At 41.2% G+C, this 8,788-nt stretch overlaps 1 long non-coding RNA gene across 1 annotated transcript; it reads left to right on the top strand.

Annotated features, from left to right (window-relative positions):
- Positions 1 to 1,372: 1,372 nt before the first annotated feature.
- LOC133240340 (uncharacterized) lies at positions 1,373 to 8,515 on the top strand. Its single transcript, XR_009734198.1, has 3 exons — positions 1,373 to 1,626; positions 3,489 to 4,069; positions 6,561 to 8,515. It is a non-coding gene; the product is annotated as an uncharacterized LOC133240340 (long non-coding RNA).
- The last annotated feature ends 273 nt before the right edge of the window (positions 8,516 to 8,788 follow it).

The following is an 8,788-nucleotide window of genomic DNA, read 5'->3' as shown; positions in this document are numbered from 1 at the left end:
ATATTTGTGGGGCACATAAGACATTTTCCAGAAGAGTTGGCAGAGTTAGTCCCTCAGTAGTGTTCAACTCTTTGTGACCCCATGGACTGTAGCCCCCTACCACCCCCTCCGGCTCCTCTGTCCATAGAATTCTCCAGATAAGAATGCTGGAGTGGATAGCCATTCCGTTCTCCAGGGCATCTTCCCAACCCAGGGATCAAACCTGGGTCTCCTGCATTGCCGGCAGATTCTTTACCATCTGAGCCATCAGGGAAGCCCATTTTCCAGAAGGAGACCAAAAATAGAAGCCAGAATAAAAATTCAATCGAACTTATTCATAAGAGGATTAGCATTTGTATCAGTATGCCAGTGCCTAGGATAAGATTATCGTCCAAACCAACAAGATACTACTTAGGTTCCAGCAAAGAGTTGGCTTTTATTCTACCAAGGTTAATTGAACATACCCCTCACGTCTGAAACTTTGCGCTGTTCACAAGGTATCTAAGCACACTGAACACTAATGTAACATTGCTTGTACCAAAAATATACATATTTCAGGAGGGGAAATCTGGCTACAAGAGTCAATTCTGAATCCTGCCATCCTGTAACAGTTTTGTGAGTCTGAACTGAGTGCATTTCTCACACTAAGGGTTCCAGGGCTCAACCAGGTGCCCAATTTGAAGGCAGCCATCTACATATGGAGGGTAAAATGGCCTTTACCACTGCCAATGCTGGAGACACAGAGAGGTGGATTCAATCCCTGGGTCAGGAAGGACCCCTGGAGGAGGAAGTGGCAACTCACTCCAGTATTCTTGCCTGGAAAATCCCATGGACAGAGGAACCTGACAGGCTGCAGTCCATAGGGTTGCAAAGAGCTGGACACAACTGAGCCCCTGAGCACACACGCATGACCCACTGCCGAACAGATAATTCTCACAAACTGTGCCTATTGCCAAAAGGGCCATACTAAATTCAGATCAAGGCAATATCTACTATTTTCAGAGGAATTAAAACAAGAATCTAAGTTTTCAAATCACATTGCTTGGGTGGATCACATCTTAATTGACTGCTTAGGGACTAAATAAAATTTTAATTCCTTAATCCCTTTGATACCAATGATAATTGACATCCAAAAACACATCTTCCTTGTACCACTCATTATAATAATGTTTTAAAATATCAGAGATCTACTTTGCTGTCTCATTGTGTCACCTACTGATTTTATACCGTGCTTACATTCAGACCCATAGGGTTAGGTCAGACTACTTGAAGAAGAGCGAGTTTGTTCTGGATCACCTCTGTGCCAACCAGCTTCTGCGCTTGTCTTCATCGGCTAAGCCAAGAGAAGAACAACAGTGTTTTGCATACAGCTTTTCAAGAAATGATTCACTGCTGGACTTACAATGAAGATTACAATTCTTTATTTTCATGTGAAAGAGCTGCTAATCAATGTTCTTGTTTTGTTTTCAGAAAAAAACATCCAAAAAATCTGGCGGTGACATGGAGAAAGGAAAGGAAAGGGAAAAAGAAGCTAGATAAAATGCAGCATGAAGGATGCTTCTGAGTCATGATCACCATCCACAGTCACTTACTCATAGGGTGACCAGAAAGCTTGCCTTCCAAACTGGAATACATCTGAAAGTAGGGGTAAGTAGTCTTGTAGATTAGGAATTGGCCTTTTTTTCCCTCCAAGTCTGAAATGTACAATAGTAGTTACATTTCATGCACTGATTGGTTGCATGTTGATTGGTTGCATGTTGATTGGTTGATCCCAAGGAAATGCATGTTGATTGGTCGATCCCAAGATTGGAACCTAAGCAATTAAAACTTATGAAGCATGTACTATGGGCCAACACAATGAGGAATGCTCTCCTTATGTCACCTCATTTCATCCAGGGATGAAAAGCAGATTAGAAAGAGAAAACGTTCAGTTTGCTTAGTCACACATTCATATATATTTCAGTAGTACACTTTTATATCATTGTATAATTCCATTTTTACTAATTCCAAAAATACAGGAATGCTATTATTGTTTTATACATGTAATTATACATATTATAATTAAATATTTTCTAATTAAATGTAGAAGCCAAATGATCTAGGAGATTATATTTATAATTACATACTGATTGCGAATGCAGCTATTACCATATATTACTAGTTATACTTAAAATATTATTTTACTGTGCTAGATGCAATCATTTCTGCTTCTGCTTGTTGTTTCCTCTTTCCCTTTCCTTCTTCTTCTTATTCTTTTTCTTCTCTTCCTCCTCCTTGCCTTCCTCCTTCTCCTTCATTGCTGTCTTTAACCACAACAAAATAAATATTCAAGTTCCATTTTTCCTGTTCCTTATGATAATCATTATGAATAAAAGAATATTCCCTTAGGTGTGGGAATTAGCTTTTATTCTTTTTTATTGTTAACCTAAAAGAACCCCCTCAAACTCCTTTCTTTGTCCAGTTATTTTTTTTCTTTCTATAATATTTCCTTTTTCCAACACCAAGTTACATGGAAATATCAATTCTATCTAGTGCCTAGGTAAATCTCAGCTTTGAATTTGAGGAGGCACTGAAGAACCCTGAAAGCTGGTACTTGTGTGATCTGAGATTCAGGAAACCTTTGCCATCTCTTTCTGTATCACCAATTTCTTTTTATTAAAGGATAATTGCTTTACAATGTTGTGTTAGTTCCTGCTGTACAGTATTTTGAATCAGTCATAAATATATATATATATATCCCCTCCCTCTTGACCTTCCCTCCCAACCCCCTCCAGCCCATCCCTCTAGGTCATCACAGAGCATACAGCTGAACTCCCTGTGCTGTATAGCAGCTTCCCACTAGCTATCTATTGTATTTATGTCAATGCTACCCTCTCAATTCATTTTACCCTCTCCATTCATTCTATCCTCTCCATCCCCCACTGTGTCTACAAGTCTATTCTCTATGTCCGCATCTTGTATCACCAAATTTTTATGTGGTTGGGCTGTGGAGGTCATAAGGCCAGCATCCTGTGTTAGATTCCCAGGTAAGCCAGACAGAGTCATTAGCTTCTGTGCTTTTTTTTTTTTAAACTTTACATAATTGTATTAGTTTTGCCAAATATCAAAATGAATCCGCCACAGGTATACATGTGTTCCCCATTCTGAGCCCTCCTCCCTCCTCCCTCCCCATACCATCCCTCTGGGTCATCCCAGTGCACTAGCCCCAAGCATCCAGTATCGTGCATCGAACCTGGACTGGCAGCTCATTTCTTACATGATATTTTACATGTTTCAATATCATTCTCCCAAATCTTCCCACCCTCTCCCTCTCCCACAGAGTCCATCAGACTGTTCTATACATCAGTGTCTCTTTTGCTGTCTCGTACACCGGGTTATTGTTACCATCTTTCTAAATTCCATATATATGCGTTAGTATACTGTATTGGTGTTTTTCCTTCTGGCTTACTTCAGTCTGTATAATAGGCTCCAGCTTCTGTGCTTTTAATCCCAACCCACCTTCTCTCCAGCACACATAGATGGGACAGGAAGCAAGGTTGAAAGCGGAATGGATCAGCCAACTGATGAAGGGAGGTAAAAGCACCCCAGAGGCTCTCTTCTCTGAAGCCTCACTGGAATTGCTCAGGTTTGGCCTCTGAGGAAGTCCACAAAAGTGGGCTAGGTCTACCGTTTTCCCCTCCTTGATTATGATGCTGGGGGAGGTGAGTCTTCACACTTTGGGTCTCTGGGTAGCACTAAATGGGAAGGGCATCATTCCAGGGTGCTGGGGCTTGGCAGGTGTGGGAAAGGGGAAGCTGGCCCTTGAGCCCTTTCCGGGGCTCTCCCCACATGATATCTCTGGAGCCTCAGCAGCTCTGCTCTTGCCAGAGATGGAAGATAGCGCCCTCAACTTCTGCCCAGCCACTGAGCTGTCAGCAGCTTTCAAAACACACACACACATACTCCTGCCAGAGTCCACACTTTCTTTTTGTGTGTTTTTGTTTGTTTGTTTTAGGCACAAAGTAATCTGTAAGTACATGTAAGAGGGAAAAAAATGAATAAACATTCAGCAGCTAGGATCTGCAGCACTGCCTGCCACAGAGCATCTTAGGTAACTGTATCCTTTGCCATGCTTTGGATGCTAAGAGCAGAAAGTTTTACCGACAGCTTAAATTAGTCTGAGGTGATGAAAAGAATAATAAGGCTGCATATCCAGAAGGCCATGTGTGTGGTGCCTCACAATTGCAATACAGATGCCCCAGCCCAGGCATTCCAGTCAGGAGGGAGGGCACAGGTCATGCCAGCATGTCCTTGTCTCCCACCTGGACTTTTTGGGGGAAAGCAGCTCTAAGAAACAGCTCTCACTTATTTCCTGGTCTCATTGGTGAGAACTCAGACACATGGCCATGCTGGCTGCAAGGTGGGCCAGGAAAACAAATATTTGTTTCCTGTTTGTTTTCCTCAGTTTCTCCGGTGGAACCATAAAGAGCTTTTTATTTATGTGGCTTATATCTCTCAGTATTTACCATGTGCTGTGTGCTTAATCACTTCAATCATGTCTAATTCTTTGTGACCCCACAGACTGTAGCCTGCCAGGCTCCTCTGTCCACTGGATTCTCCAGGCAAGAATACTAGAGTGGGTTGCCATTTCCTACTCCAGGGCATCTTCCCGACCCAGGGATTGAACCTGTATCTCTTGAATCTCCTGTATTGGCAAACAGGTTCTTTACCACTAGCACCACCCAGGAAGCCCAGTGTAAGCCCAAGAATACTGGGTAGCCTATCCCTTCTCCAGCGAATCTTCCTGACCTAGGAATCAAACCGGGGTCTCCTGCATTGCAGGTGGATTCTCTACCAGCTGAGCTACCAGGGAAGCCCAATATTTACCATAGCAGATACTAAAACTGAGGATTATTTTTAGTTAAAAAAGTTTTACTTGGGAACAATTTTGTATTTTCAGAAAAGTTGTAAAGAGTAAGTAAGGAATTCCAATATGCCCAGTTTCCCCTGTTGTTAACATCGTAATACAATTTCATGGAACATTTGTCAAAGCTAAGAAAATGACATTGGCATATTACTATCAAGTAAATATCTATATTTAATTTTATTTAAAAAAACTACCAAACCATTTTCCAAAGTAACTGTACCGTTACACATTCCAATCAGCAATAATGAAAGTTCCTGCATTATTTGAGTAGAAGAACATGATGAAAACCAGTTATGTTGAAACATCAGTATTTTAACTACTTAGAAATTACAAAAAAATAAGTAAAAGGAAGTGTCTTAAAATTGCTAAGCCATTGATTACAAATGACAAAGCAGAGATTCTGTGGTATGTACTTACACTGGAATATTATACAGCCTTAAAAAGGAATGAAATTCTGATGCAACATAGATGAATCTTGGAAATATTAAGTGATGGGAGCCAGCCACAAGAGGAAAAATACTGTATGATTCCACTTGTATGAGGTACCTGGTGTAGTCAAATTCATAGAAACAAAGAATAGTGGTTACCAGGGTCTGGGAGAAAGGGCTAATGAGGCATTAATGTTTAATGGGTACAGTTTAGTTTGGGATGATGAAAAAGTTCTGAATATGGACAGTGGTGATGGTTGTACAATAATATGAATGCACTTAATGCCACTAAACTGCACATTTAAAACAGTTAAAATGTTAAATTGTGATGTATATTTGATCACAATAATAATTTTAAGAAGAAAAAAACAGAAATTTTAAGAATATTTATTACTTCATTTTAAAATAACAATAACAAACCCATAATATTGGTTTCACACAAAGAATATATTTTTATGAAACATAACTATATTTTCAAAAAATATAGTGAATGCAGTAGCATTTTTTGCACATCTTTATTATGTCTCTTTTTGTTTAGGTTGTAAAATTGACTTTTGTCATTTTAAAGATTTTTTTGATGTGGATGATTATCAGAGTCTTTATTGAATTTGTTATAATAATGCTCCTGCCTTGTGTTTTGATCTTCTGGCCATGAGGCATGTGGCGATCAAACCTGTACCATTTGCATTGGAAAACAAAGTCTCAACCACTGGACTGCCAGGGAGGTCCCTATACAGTATGTTCATAGAAGATAGCTAGATTCTCCTATCAGGTCCAGCAATCTGTTTCATTATCACATGTCATATAACATTGGGAGAATTTGACTATACACTTGTGAGAGGGTGGGAGTAGCAAAACCAAGTTCTGTCATTGTGTTGGAAAAATAGTTCCAATTTCACAGATACCCTGAAAGGGTCTCAGGACCGCTTTGAGAACCAGAGTGGCATAGACGTGGTCATTAGTTTGGAATCCATCAAGGGGTGTCTGCCAAGGTCTCATGTTCCAATTTGGGGCTTTATCTTTTATTTGCATAAGTAAATGGCCAATATAAGTGTTAGCCTCAGAAGGAAAAGTCATCCCCACAATTATGTAAAATTCTTTGTGCCTTACCAAACAGAAAACGACCAGCAGCTTTGAAAATGAAGGCTCATTTTTGTTTCCCTAGTATGCATTTGGATTTCAAAAGTCATAAGATCTTTCCCATCACAGCTCAAATAAATAATGCCTGTGTTTTATCCTCTTTCCAGGCATCTCTGCAAGAAGGACGCTTCCCTAGAAAGCTTGGGAATGGGGTATGGAGCGGGAAAACGCATCTGAGTCAGGGCAGTGGAAGGATGTATCTGCCTCCACCATCAGACTTTTGCTTCAGGGCTTATGGAAGACGTGATTGATGACATCCAAATTTACACTTGAGATCTTCTGCTGAAGATCTTCTGCTCCAAGGATCAAACCTAACTAGTCAGCCAACTGTTGTCAACGTTTGATTATATGCACTTGGTTCTCTCTATGCTCTGTGTGAAAAAGTTCACGTGGCAGTATTGGCAGAGGGAGGCGTGTGTCATCTTCCCTAAGTGCTTCAGAGGTTAACTCTGAAATGTCAGGAGCACTGTGGGCAAATTGCAGAAGCCAGAGAGGGCCTCCGTCAGCATCCAAGATCTGTGCCAGCGGTTTTCTGAAGAGGCACTGGGGTTTGCAGGTGGAACACGGAATCACCTGGGAGCTTCCTCAGACTACACTTGCCAGTTCCTTCCCCCAAACCCTGAGAGATGGATCTCGCCTCGCCGCCAGCCTGTTTAAAATCACTGATCTGGGTTGTTAGGAAAGAGCTTCATTAAACTTAAATTTAGCATGTGAGGCTGTGGATAGCCCCATCTCTGTTTCGGAGAAACAACTGTTTACTATTCTAACACTCTGGAAACCTGGCAAGCCGCTATGGGAGGGCTGGCAACCCTGAGCTCCCGAGGCTTCTGTGCAGCTGCTCTGTAAGGGACCCCTGCCCCAAGGGCTCCCACCTGCCCAGCTTGGTGTTCAAATTAGGAGGGGGTACATGACGAAGAACTTTGCAGGACCCAGAAGGGCAGCCGGAACCTATTTTTGATGATCCTGAGGATTATTAAGAAAGGAAATTCCACAAAGTCCTTGTAACTCTCAGAAAGGATTTTGTTCCACTGCTTGCTTTCTTTGTCTTCCAATTCTATTTCTGGATTTCCCTCTTTACGTTTCTAGGTCTGGAACTGAATAGCAATGAAGTAAAAGTGATCATCCTAAAGAGATATTCCTGGGTGAGAAAATGGGTTACTGAGAATCCCTGCCCCCACCTATGTGATAGTGGTCTTGGTGGACTTGTGGGAGGATCTGAAGGACAATTGGAGCCCTGGGAATTTGGAGGGGGATTTTTATTCTATTGTCACTTACTCTAGGGGAAAGGTGATGTGGGTTACAGCTACCTAGGTTGTGGGGCTGAATTAATTGCTGCAAACTGAAAAATTGCCCGGCTCACACTTTCTTTCTGTATTTATTTATTTTATTGAAGTATAGTTGATTTACAATGCTGTATCACTTAGCAAAATGATTCAGATATACATATTACATATATATATGAAACTTACAACCATATACTTCGATTGTATTTTATTATAAGGTATTGAATATAGTTCCCTGTGTTATACAGTAGGACCTTGTTGTTTATCTGTTTTATATATAGTAGTGTGTATCTACTAATCCCAAACTCCTAATTGTCCCTACCCTCCTTCCCCTTTGCTAACCGTAAGTTTGTGCCCTGTGTCTCACACTTTCCTCTAGAAACATCTGTTGCAGGAAAAGCCTTCTGGTTAGATCCTCATCTTCTAAATCACACGCACGGTACGTGACCCTGGGTGTTGAGAGTAGGGACACTGGACTGTAGAGGCGAAACAGCCCCAGGATCCACAAGTGACGTGATAGACAAGCCTCGTGATCTCGGCAGCTAAAATGAGACTCCAGACGCCGGAGTGAGTGGAAAGTGATGACGCCGGACACCCGAACAGCGCCGTAACCTCAGGGGATGTTCACAGCCAGGACTCTGTAAGCTGAATGGACTGGAACTAAGTGCGTAAGACAGCCTTGTGGACAGAGAATGTAATGACGTTGCCTTTTATTTCCTGTTTGAAGTGTCCTGTCGAGCGAGCCTACTCATTACAGAGAAGATAAAGTAAAGCTTTAATTCATCACTATTTGATGTTGGAAATGCACCCTGGAAGAGGATAGAGTTTACACACTTGAAGGCTATATTTAGCCAAACTTGTCCAAAGCCATCTTTTCTGTTATCTTTATTTTTGCCCAGCAGACCATACAGCAGGCAGTGAATACATAATTAGTCCTTACGATGGACTATTCTCCCCAGAATTCTGGAAGCCAGGGCAAGATTTCAGAACCTTCTTTTTAAAAGATGTTAGTTACTGTTATAACAAAAATAACAGCAGTGAACTAACAGTGA

This window comes from Bos javanicus, chromosome 28 (genome assembly GCF_032452875.1).
Source record: "Bos javanicus breed banteng chromosome 28, ARS-OSU_banteng_1.0, whole genome shotgun sequence".
NCBI lineage: Eukaryota > Metazoa > Chordata > Mammalia > Artiodactyla > Bovidae > Bos > Bos javanicus.
Note: the sequence above shows the minus strand (reverse complement) of the source record. Positions and strands in the feature narration are given on the sequence as shown.